Source organism: Prionailurus viverrinus, chromosome B2 (genome assembly GCF_022837055.1).
Source record: "Prionailurus viverrinus isolate Anna chromosome B2, UM_Priviv_1.0, whole genome shotgun sequence".
Taxonomy (NCBI): Eukaryota; Metazoa; Chordata; class Mammalia; order Carnivora; family Felidae; genus Prionailurus; species Prionailurus viverrinus.
In genome coordinates this window covers 69,988,361-70,001,473 of record NC_062565.1, presented here as the reverse complement: position 1 = coordinate 70,001,473, position 13,113 = coordinate 69,988,361, and positions in this window count along the sequence as shown.

Genomic DNA, 13,113 nt, shown 5'->3' with positions numbered 1-13,113 from the left:
CTGGTGTACCTGGTTTTGTGTCAAAGTGTATCTACTGGTAATTAAAAAAATTTTTTTTAATGTTTATTTGTTTTTGAGAGACAGAGAGCACAAGCAGGGGAGGGGCAGAGAGGGACAGAGATACAGAATCCAAAGCAGGCTCCAGGCTCTGTGCTGACAGCTCAGACACAGGGCTAGAACCCACAAACAATAAGATCATGACCTGAGCCAAAGTGGGATGCTTAACGGACTGAGCCACCCAGGCGCCCCTCTACTGGTAATTTTAAATTGCTTTCTGTTTGAAACAAACCAAAAAAGCCCCAATACTTTCCAATTCATATCCCTGATAAATGTTATTAAAAGAAACTGAGCTAAGCTGGTAGGTTAATAACATCTGAGTGTTCATTTTCTTACCTGCTAGTTAGCTCCCTGCAAAAGTTATCTCCGATTATTTATTGTGAAAAGGCCTTTGGGCCCTTGTATGTTCATCAGAAATTAGAGTATTCTTATTTATTCTAATTCTTACCTGTCCTTTCAAGATGTTCTCTTTAGGCCAAAAATCAGTAGCTTTTGTTCATGAATAATCATTCATTTTAAGAGTTAAAACTGAAGGTCTGATACTGTATCTTGAGATAACTAAAGCTCTTTGTCTTCAATGATTTCACTATTTGATTATCTTTTAGAAATGCTACCCTATTGAGGATTGCTTTTTATACCATCTAATGCCTCACCCAGATAAACAAATTTTAAAATGCCAGCTGGAGGTGAGTGTTTGCCTTCATGGTAAACTCATCAGAAGCCTATTGTCTTCTTTCTTTTCTTGCTCTTGCTTTTAAATCCATCCTCAAGCAACTCCTCTCCTCTTGTTTGTTTTTCGGTTTGATAGGGCATATTAATGGAACAGATGCAGCCACCATGTGAAAACGTATTTGAAAGAGCTACAACTTCATTTATAAATGTTCCTGTCCTAACACTTCACAGAGTTGCTAAGTCTCTGTGCATTATTAAAAGAAGACTCTGACATCCATAATGATCTTTTCCAGTTTTGAGTGACATGGTATACCGGCCTGGCCTGTAAGTAAGCCATGCTCACTTCAGCATCTCCATAGACGAGAGGAATAAGAAACAGGAAAATAGTCATTGAAATATTTATGCATGTGTTTTAGACTTAAGGAGTAAGAATATTCTGGAAACTACTTTTAATATCAAATCTGTGCAGGGTGCCTGGGTGGCTTAGTTGGTTGAGCATCTGACTTCGGCTCAGGTCATGATCTCACAGTTCGTGAGTTCGAGCCCTGCATGGGGCTCTGTGTTGCTAACCTCGGAGTCTGGAGCCTGCTTTGGATTCTGTCTCCCTCTCTCTCTGCCTCTCCCCACTCACATTCTCTCTGTCAGAAATGAATAAACATTAAAAAAAATTAATATCAGATCTGTTCAAGTATTAATATTTTAATGTGTTGCTCCAAAATAGGAGTTCTGTCTTTTAAAACATCTAATTTCCAATTGAAATATTTGATGAAGTAAATGTAGTGAGTCCTGGTAAAAAATAAGAAAGTCACTCAGGATTTTTATAAATAATAAGAAGAAATAGCCGTGGAGGTTGAAGAGGCCGGTAAGCTGTGATATTAAGGATTAGTTTATTCTTTCATTGATTATATTAACTTTTGTCCAGATGTCTTTAGAATATGAGTAATAAGACAGAAATGCTTTCTGAGACTGTTAAGGGAAGTATGAAAAACCCTTGCTTGCTTGCTTGCTTGCTTGCTTTTTTTAAGAGAGAGAGGGAGAGAGTGAGAGCAGAGGAGGGACAGAGAGAGAGAGGGAGAGAAAGAATCCCAATGTCAGTGCAGAGCCAGACATGGGGCTTGAACCCATGAACTGTGAGATCATCACCTGAACTGAAATCAAGAGTCGGATGCTTAATCGACTGAGCTACCGGGTGCCCCTGGAAACCCCTTTTTGAAATCCAATCTTGCTTTAAGCTTCAGGCACATGTATCTTTTACCCAAATAATTACCCACCCCTCTAAATGAGTTATTTAAGAGTTTCAAAGGTACTGAAAGACTTTCAGCACTGTGGTCAAATGTGCAAATTCTAGATCAACTCAAATGCCAGCTTTGCCACTCCCTGGTTATGTGATCTTGGAAAACTTAACCTCTCCAAGTCTTTTCATATCTATAAAACAAAATGGTAATACAGTTATTGTGAAAGTTAAATGAGAATAATTCACTTGAAGCATATAGCAAAAAGTCTGGCACACTGAAAATGTCCAATATGTTAACTACCATTAACAGATAAAGAAGACATACTAATATCCTTACTATACTCAAGATTCTCACGGAATGATTGTGGTGCTTGTCCATTAGAGCCATCAGTAGTATGTGGATATGTCAGGATGCAGGTATATATATTAGTGGGGAAAGCAGGTAGTATCATCCTTAACTTTACACCATCTATGGTTCTGTATTCAACTTTTTTTCTGGACAATACATTGGATTGTGGGTTTTGTTTACTATGTTCACAAATCCAAATTATTTTAGAAATTTGGAGTTGAAATATTCTTTCTAAATTTAGGACATAACAGAAGAGAAAATTAGGTAGAAGTATTTTGTACTTCAAAAATTAATGCCAGAAGCATATTATAACTATGAACAGAAAAATTGCTACATTAAAAATTCATAACTCAACACATTAAGGTTTTATATTGCCTAAGTAGCTAATTAATTTACTGAATCAATCCAAAAGTACAGATTGTTAAATATGAAATATGATTAAATAGTCATGTTTTAACATCAAATTTGATAAGCTATAATTCTTTCATTTGCTTTGAGCTGCAAATTAAGACAAAATATAAATAGTCAAAATGCTTCCGTTAAAGTGTAGAGAAGGCAAAATAAGTATGCTTTAGATTGGTGCCTTGCACATCGTACATTGTTAGTAAATATTTGCTAAACTAAATTGAAATACAAAAAATGAGGTTCAGAATATCTAGAGAAGATTGAAGAACAGTTAAGAATAAAGATGGTGTCTTATTTAAAGATGTGAGGTTAGGGGGGCACCTGGGTGGCTCAGTCAGTTAAGCATCTGACTCCTGATTTTGACTCAGGTCATGATCTCACAGGTTTGTGGGTTCAAGCCCTGCATCAGGCTCTACACAGACGTGTGGAGCCTGCTTGGGATTCTCTCTCCCTCTCTCTGCCCCTCCCCTACTCCCTCACCCTCTCCCTTTCTCTCAAAATAAATAAATAAACTTAAAAAAAAATAAAGATGAGAGGTTGTTTGGAGAAGTTTTAAAACTGGACCCATATTAACCCCTGTCACATCAAGAACATTGAACATCTAATTAAATCTCTAATTTTGCAAAGAAAGCTGGCCTGAACATGCATTATTTTAGCTTTTAAACAATTATCTGTGTTACTTTCAGTCTTGTAATTTAACCTCACCAGGTTTCCATATTGTTTCTTCTGTAAAAGGAAGATGGCAAATGGCAAGATTCTAGAGAGTATTATGCTAAGCGAAGTCAGTCAGTCAGAGAAAGACAAATACCATATGATTTCATTCATATGTGGAATTTAAGGAACAAAACAAATGAGCAAAGGGAAAAGAGAGAGAGGCAAACCACGAAACAGGCTTTTAACCATAGAGAACAAACTGATGGTTACCAGAGGGGAGGTGGGTGGTCTGGGGTGGATGGTTAAACAGGTGAAGGGGATTAAGGAGGGCACTTGTGACAAGCACTGGGTGTTGTATGCAAGTATTGAATCACTAAATTGTATACCTCAAACTAACATTACATTTCATGTTAACTAACTGGAATATAAATAAAAACTTGAGGGAAAAAAAAGAAAAATCTTACAATGTGAATAAAAGGAAGTATTAAAAAAAAAAAAAAAGGAAGATGGCAATAATGTTCAGTGCTGTTGAAAACCCCCTGAATCGGGGCCAACTGACTGACCTTGTCAAACAAGCACATCCCAGGGCCCATTACAGGCCTCCTGAATCAAAAATTCAGAGGCCGGACCTGGGAACGTACATTTTAAGAAGCACTCCTGCCCCATGTGGTTCTTATGTAGATTAACCTCTGAGAACCACGGGTCCTCACAGTCCCTATTACGGATTGGTTGAGGAAAGGAGCAGCTGGTAGCTTCAGTGAGTGGAGATCGGGCATCCTTTTCTTTTGGAACAGTATTCAGATATATGTTGTTTTCTAAAAATTAGAAGATAAAATAATAAAAAATTATTAAATAAAATAAATAAATAAATAATAATAAATTATATATATGGAAGTAAAAGTCAATAAAATTATATAGTAAACTGTTGTGTATTGTCTCCAGAATCAAGTAAAAAGTAATGGAAAATATATTTTCTCATGTAATTCGTATATCACAAATTTAGAAATTCATGATTATTTCCTAGAATTTAGGCCTCTCATTACTATCTCCACTACGGTGTTTATATTTTTCATTTTCAAATCAGCCGTTGTTTTAAGCATGCTACAGATTCTAATAAATTTAATAATCAAGCAGCAGATAGTCTGGGTTTTTTTTTTTTGATGTGAGTTTCCATATGTAACATATGTTCATACTAGCTTATCAAAAGAAGGATTAATAGAAAATGAGCTTTCTTCACACAATATCAGCTCTTCAAAATAGAATATGAGCAAAAGAATGCATTTCTGTTTGAATCAATTTTATTTGGCTATTTGGCTGCCTTGTTACAGTAAAAGTGAAAAGACACACAAAGTTATTCATTACATTTAGAAAAGAAAGCCCAGGATACAAGGGAAAAATAATTCAAAAAGTATTAATCTTAGAATGCATTTTCTAGGAAAAATAAAAAAAAATACTGAGAAAATTTAATATTCTAATATTCCTGGATTTTTCAATAGTAAATGGTTTGGATAATGATTTTATCCAAATCTTTTTGAATTTTTTTTTTTCTTTTCAGAGTAGAATATACTATTACCACTGGCTCAGCTCCAGAAAGATTAAGGAGAATCAAATTCCCTTGATGTAGCAAAGGCCGTGAATGTAGTTACCAAAACTGCTACATACTTTGTAGGGAGTCTGACTACTTCTGAGCAGCAGCACAAAAAAGAAACCTGCAAGTGAAAAAAAAATACATTAAAATTTTGAATTAGGTCAAATGATTTTTATGCTGGCAAGTGTTTCCTGTCTCCTTATGATAGAAATATATTTGATTTTTCAGAACATCAGTGCATACGTCCATTACCTTTTTACCAAAGACACGCTTGAGTGTAAGCAGCTCATTGTGTTCTAATAGACGTGACACTACTAAACTGGAGTCTGAAAACAAGGCTGGCTGGCTTGCTTGTTTTTTGTTTTTTTGCCAGTTCTGTTGCCTCACAAGTCATCTGGCTCTTTTGATCCTCATTTTATAATCCTCTTTGTTCACTGATTCAACAAATAGTTATAAGCTTAACATATGACACTATGTTAGCTATAGTAAGTAAAAGAAAAAACAACAACAACGACAACATGTGTTCCTTTAAAGAGTTGATCCTTCAATACCCCCAAACCTTCCAGACTTTGCTTTAGATAAATCAGATAGAATCAACCAGGTTCAAGGCACGTAATACGAAATTCTAGCCCATGTTGCTTTTATTCCCAGCACTAACCTGATGTATAACTCTATCCTGTATTTTCATATGCCATGCCTGTACATTGAAATCATTGCATTTTCCAAATAGTAGCCTTATTTAGTGAGGGGAAAGTGTCTTTCAAAAGCAGTCAGTACTCCTTACTAACAATCTCTGAACTACAAGTAAAATGGCAAACTATACAACCCAATGCATATTTCTTTGGAGTTTTGACATGCAATTAATATATTTAGCAATTTTTTAGCCATCTATACCACATAATCGTAAACACTTTTCAACCTATGTTACCAGTATGTTGCTTAAGCTTATTTTCCATCAATAAAAATATTGCTGTTTCAAAATTAATAATAGTAGGAATTAAACTTAAGCTTTTAACCAAATTTTGAAAAGTTATGCTTTTTTAAAAAAATTCTCTTTTTAAGTTTATTTATTTTAAGAGAGAGCACAAGTAGAGAAGGAACAGAGAGAGAGGGATAGAGAAAGAATCCCAAGCAGGCTCCTCTCTATCAGCACAGACCCCAACTTGGGGCTGGAACCCACGAACAGTGAGATCATGAACGGAGCTGAAATCAAGAGTCGGACACTTAACCAACTGAACCACCGAGGTGTCCCTGGAAACAGTTATGCTCAAATAATGAAGGATGGTTATAGATTTTCTTCTCTCAGCAGATTATAATCAGTGGTCCCTCGTGGACCCCCTAACAGCCTGGACATGTTTGAACCACCTAGAGAACGAATCTGATTTTACCCAGAAATGCTGAAGTGACTATGCAAGCAAGTCCTCAAACAAAGTAAGGATCAGAGCCGTGGAGTCTAAATGGCCAAAAGCAGGAGCAGGGCCATGACGAGGAGGTGCAGCTGAAAGTTAGGAGCCAAGGGAAGCTGTAAAAAATAGAGCAACTCAGTAGTAAGCTGGACCAGGGTTCATAATCATCCAAATCTTGTCCGGAATGGACATTAGGTGGGGATATTGGGTTGTCTTACAGGAAAAGCGCTTAGTGTGAATATTTTCAGTCCACAGCCACAGGATAAGAGAGTAAATACTGGCCTTGTTAATGATATCAGTAATAAAGGATATGGTCTTACAAAAAATTATACAATCATTTATTTCCTGTCACAAAATGTAAACAAATTTTCTATCATTTTTTCTTTTTTTTTTTAATGTTTATTTTTGAGAGAGAGCAAGTGGGGGAGGAGCAGACAGAGAGAGGGACAGAGGGTCTGAAGCAGGCTCTGTGCTGACAGCGGAAAGCCAGAGCCCGATGAAGGGCTTGAACTCACAAACTGTGATGTCATAACGTGAGCCAAAATTGGATGCTTAACCAACTGAGCCACTCAGGCACACCTATGATTTTTTTAAATGGTGCAATAATACCAAGTTTTCTAGTCATTTGTTAGGATAATCCACCTTACTTAACCACACCACCGATATTCAAACTAGTGTGCTTTGAGGTGAAAAGACTGAAAAGCTACCAAGATCCAGAGGTACAAACCTTCAAGGCAATGATACAACTATGGCTCTTCCCTGTTTGTATTCCAAGAAAAGTATGTTGCTTAATAGATATTTACATTTGTAAAGGTCTACAGAGCTTAAGTGCTGTGTATTTTTAAAATCTTATTTTGCTAATAAAGGTACTGAAAAAATATATTAAAGAGAGAATAACCTTGCCATTCTCTATTGCCATTAGATCAATATCTAATTATTTTCAGATTAAGGAACATTTATTCTTTGAAATTAATATCCAGTCCTCTGTCTTATTGATAAAAGTGTAAATACAGAGCTTCATGCACTAAAATTACAATAATGATTTTATTCCGTTATATGTACCCCAATCCTCATCTATTTATTTTTCTGCCCATTAATAACTCCTAGTAACAAAAATTTCTTGTTTATAAGAATAAGAAAATCCAGTCCCCACACTTTTCTTCCCCAGTCCCACCAATAGGTCTTAAGAACCATAGAGTATGTTAGGCTTAGAATACTTTACTAAAATAATTTATTCTTGTTATAGCATTCCTGATTTTATTTTTTGAAGCCCTTCAGTATGCCTCCTGAGACTCATGGGGCTAGCTCCAAGAGTTGGGCTGCATTGGCCTCCTGTGACCCCCAGGCTTAGTAATCCAGGTGTCTGGGGGTCTCACTTTTGACTCTCCAACCTCTGCACCTGTAGCCTGTGGCACTTCTGTTCCCCACAAGTTCTCTAACTCACCAAATTTGCTTAGTTAAAATGTGCTTATTTGAAAACAACAGAAACCTCAACTCAAAATGACTTAAAAATAGGAACAAATGACATAACAGGAGGTTCATAACTAAAGTAGATTTCAGAATTGTTTGATTTAGCAGCTGAAAATGTCTTGAGGGAACCAGATTCTTTCTGTCTCTCCGTTCTCCTCTCCCTAGTCAGCTGAAGCCAGAGTGTGTGGTTATCAAACAGGTGTCATAAAGAATCAAGGCTACACAGTTTCTTGTTCAAGACCAGCTAGGATGAAGTGGACTTCTTTTCATTTAAGATTCAGGAAGAACTTTCCCAGATGCCTCCAGAAATCTCTTCTTTCTTCTGTGCTTAGCCCTATACATTGATTTTTTCATTTAATTTTCACAACAACCTTATGAAATAAGTACTATTCTTTTTTATTTCTTTTTCTCTCTTTTTTAAAAATTTTAAATCCGGTATAGTTAACATATAGTGATATATTAGCTTCAAGTATACAATATAGTGATTCAATTTCTGTACATTGGTCAGTGCTCATCACGATAACTGTGCTTTTAATCCCCTTCTCCTATTTCACCCATCTCCCCTCTGGTAACCCTCTGTTTTCTATAGCTGAGTTTGTTTTTTGGTTTCTCTCTCTTTTTTTCTTTGATTTGTTTCTTATACTCCACATATAAGTGAAACCATATGGTACAGGTCTGTCTCTGACTGACTTATATTAGTTAGCATTATATCCACTAGGTCCACCCATGTTGTGGCAAATGGCAAGACTTCATTCTTTTGCATGGCTAAGTATTATTCCATTGTATACATATACCACTTCTTTTTTATTCACTAATCTATTGATGGACATTTGGGCTGCTCCCATAATTCGGCTATTATAAATAATGTTGCAATAAACATAGGGGCGCACACATCTTTTCAAATTAGTGCTTTCATATTCTTTGGGTAAAGACCCTGTAGTGGAATTACTGAATCATATGGCAATTCCATTTTTAATTTTTTCAGGAACTTCCATACTGTCTTCCACTGTGGCTACACCAGTTTGCATTGCCACCAACAGTGTATGGAGGTTCCTTTTTCCCTACATCCTCACCAACATTTGTTGTTTCTTGTGTTTCTGATTAGCCATCTGACTAATTGATTAGCCATTTATCAGGTGTGAGATGATATCTCATTGTGGTTTTATTCGCATTTTCTTGATAATGAGTAATGTTGAACATATTTTCAAGTATCTGTTGGCCTTCTGTATGTTTTCTTTGTAGAAATGTCTGTTGATGTCTTATGCCCATTTTTTAATTGGATTATTTGTTTTTTGGGTGTTGAGTTTTATAAGTTCTTTATTTTAAATACTCTTTATCAGTCATGTCATTTGCAAATATCTTCTCCCATTCAGTAGGTTGTCTTTGAGTTTTGTTTCATGTTTTCTTCGCTGTGCAGAAGCTTTTTATTTTGGTATAGTCACAACAGTTTATTTTTGCTTTTGTGACCCTTGCCTCAAGAGACTTATCTAGAAAAATGTTGCTATGGATAATGTCAGAGAAATTACTACCTGTGCTCTGTTTTAAGCTTTTTATGCCTTCAGGTCTCACAGTTAGGTCCTTAATCCATTTTGAGTTTATTTTTCTTTATGCTGTAAGAAAGTGGTCCAGTTTCATACTTTTGTATGTAGCTGTCCAGTTTTCCCAGCACCATTTGTTGAAGGGACTGTCTTTTTATGCCTGTATATTCTTGCTCCCTTTACTGAAGATTGACCATATAATTGTGGGATTGTTTCTGGGAGCTCTGCTCTGTTCCATTTATCTGTGTGTCTGTTTTTGTGCCAGTACCATACCGTTTTGATTACTACAGCTTTGTAGTATAACTTGAAGTCTGGGATGGTGATACTTCCAGTTTTGTTCTTCTTTTCAAGATGGTGTTGTCTATTCAGTGTCTTTCATGGTTCCACACAAATTTAAGATTATTTGTTCTAGCTCTATGAAAAATGACAATGGTATTTGGATAGAGATTGCATTGAATCTGTAGATTGTTTTGGATAATATAGACATTTTAATAATATTTGTTTTTCCAGTACATGAGCATATCTTTACATTTGTTTGGGTCATCTTCAATTTCTTTCATCAATGTTATGTGGTTTTCAGAGTACAAGTCTTTTACTTCCTTTGTGAAGTTGATTCCTAGATATTTTATTATTTTTGGTGTAATTATAAATGGAATTGTTTTTTGTAATTTCTCTTTCTACTACTTCATTATTAGTGTATAGAAATGCAACAAATTTCTGTATATTGATTTTGTATCCTATGACCTTAATGAATTCATTTATCAGTTCTAGTAGTTTCTTGGTAGAGTCTTCAGAGTTTTCTATATGTAGTATCATGTCATCTACAGATATTAAAAGTTTTACTTCTTCCTTGCCAATTTGGATGCTTTCTATTTTGGTTCTTGTTGTTGCTGTTGTTGTTTTATTGCTGTGGTTAGGACTTCTAGTACTAGGTTGAATACAAATGGTGAGAATGGACATCTTTATCTTGATCTTAGGGGAATGGCTCATAACTTTTTTACCATTGAGTAAGATGTTAGCTGTGAGTTTTTCATAGTTGGTCTTATTATGTTGAGGTGTATTCCCTCTAAACCTACTTGATTGAGGGTTTTTATCATGAATGGATGTTGTGCTTTGTTGAATGTTTTTGTGCATCTATCGAAATGATCATATGGTTTTTATCCTTTCTCTTGTTCATGTGATGTATCACATTGATTGACTTGTGAATATTGAACCACCCTTGCATACCAGAAATAAATCCTACTTGATTGTGGTAAATGATTTTCTTAATGAACTGTTGGATTCTCTTTGCTAATATTTTCTTGAGGATGATACTATTCATATCACCATTGTGCAAATGAGGACACTCAGGAACAGAGAGGTTAAGAATGTTGTTCAAGACTACCCAGACTGTAGGGAAACAAGGACAGTCTCATCACCAAAATCATTGCAAGTGAAGACGGGTTTTTGCATATAGGTAGATTGAAACTAAAGAAATGCACTTTCTCTGAGAATTAATGTCATATAATTAGGTACAACAGAAGTACTGGTACCAAGGCTTACCCACATTGTGGGTGAAATAAGGATGGGGGGGGTCTACTTTAGGATAGGACTATAAGGGTGCTTACTAAACACCATTTCTGTGGGAAAGATCATTCTTGTGTTCAAAAAGACTAATTGAAAAAAAACATTTTAGAGTGTTTTTACAACTCAGTCAAGAGGTTAAGAGAATTCACAGTTAGGGGCTAGGCCAAAGACAGCATAGAATAAAGTGTGATGTCAGAAATTTAAAACCAAACCTTAAGTTTAAAAAAAAATCCAATTTTCATAACAGCAAGTAAAATACTTGGACTTTAAGACATTATCTGGACTGTTGCTGATCACATTTTGATGAATCATAGATTATTTGGTGACAAAAATTAGTGTGGAAAAATTATCAGATTTCTTTTATTTAGAATATACCTCAGTAGTGTTGAAACAAATGTTGGGGGGCCCAAGATGGAGCATGCCCAGGGTGCCATGTCAGCCACTTAGATAACTTTTGTATTTCTGTAAATGCTCCACCTGGTCAGAAATACAGAATATTCAGTTGGCGAATCCCCAAACCACAAGCCAACTCTGCGCTCTATACTTATTTTCTTGTTCCTTCTCACCCCAAGCAAGGTTGACTTTGCAGCTCCAGCAAATCAGGTATTTTCTATTTGCTTCTTTCTTGTTCTTTATTCTTCATCTTGTTACATCTTCTTGCCTTCTCCCCATTTGGCAATTTTCTGAAGGGAGACTGTCTTACTTCATGAAGTGTTAAATAAAGCTTGTTTCTATCACCTAAATTGTCTTCATTTTGTTAACAGCAGGAATAAGCAGGCATGAAGAAAGTAATGGGATCCATACTGAGTGAAAAATAAAACCAGCAAAGAAATCAATTAGAAAAAATAAATGGTAAGGGTGCAATTAAAACAATTTAAGAATGAAAAAAAAATGCCATAGTGAATGCAATCTAAAAGACTGGCTGAAAGAATGAATTAAATGAGTACTTTAATGGAAAAAATTACTTTTACATAGATATTTTATCCACCCCAAGGTTTGATAGGATGTATATCATGAAGGAGAAATTTGCAATGACCGAAATGGTGACATTAAGATATATATGAAGTTTTTCCAGCAATAGCTTTATGGAAAAAGGGATAAATTTCAGAAGTTCTCTGAAGGGAAAAGTAAATTTAGCCAAGTGAGATGAAAGAAAAATGATCAAAGGTTTTCCATGATTTGCTTGCTTGAAGGCAGTAACAATAACGGGTGGGAAAGATGAGAAGACGAATGGAGCAGAATCTTTTTTTTAAATTTATGCATAGTCAGAAATACCACCTCGTTCACATGATAACGAGGAAATCAAACTCATCAGGGTAAAATTAATGTGGACCATGTACAATTGTGATTAAATCAAATCAAAGAAGAAAATTACAAACTTTGGTTTAAAAGGTTTGGTTTAAAAAAATTTAGTTTCGACAGAAACAACAAAAATTAAAGAAAAAAGAGAAAGAGAGACAGAGGGGTAGTGGGGAAAAGCTTTAAAGCTGTGTCACATTTGAAATCAAAATACTCTAAATCAGAATAGTTTGGGATCACTGTTTCCCAAACTTGTTCCTAAAGACCTTTTTTATAACAGCACACCTAAGGAAAGTAGATTTAAAAGTTTCTATCAATAGAATAGTTTCCCTTAAGATATAATAACTTTGTTCTTATTTGGTAAAACTTTTCTTTGAAAAAAGAGACATTACAGCTCCTTGTTTGCCAATATAACAGACTCTGTATGTCAGATGAATCACATAAGTTTTCAAAGTTTTCTGCAAGATATAATTCTCAACTTATGGATTCTCATTTATGTTAAATCTTGTCATCTTAAATAAAATTTCCAAAGACCAGATAAACATTCTATCATTTCAGATTGGAAACACAACTACTAAATTCAAAAATATGTTTACAGGAGACTGGAAAGTTAGTTTTGCAGTGTTTTATGAATTTAGCTTTTTATGGTCAACTTTATTAGATTGATGAGAGAAAAAAAGCACTCTGACAACCCCTCTGGCAATGATTATGGATTTGATATGCTATATTTGTTGAATATTCCAATATTCCACACAAGTTATTAACACCAGCCCAGAATGTAATATCCCTGTAGTATTGCTTCAGTGATTTTTTTCACATAAAGATTTTATGAACTTTGAAGTAAAACTGATATGTTATTGGCACTTTCTGTCTTG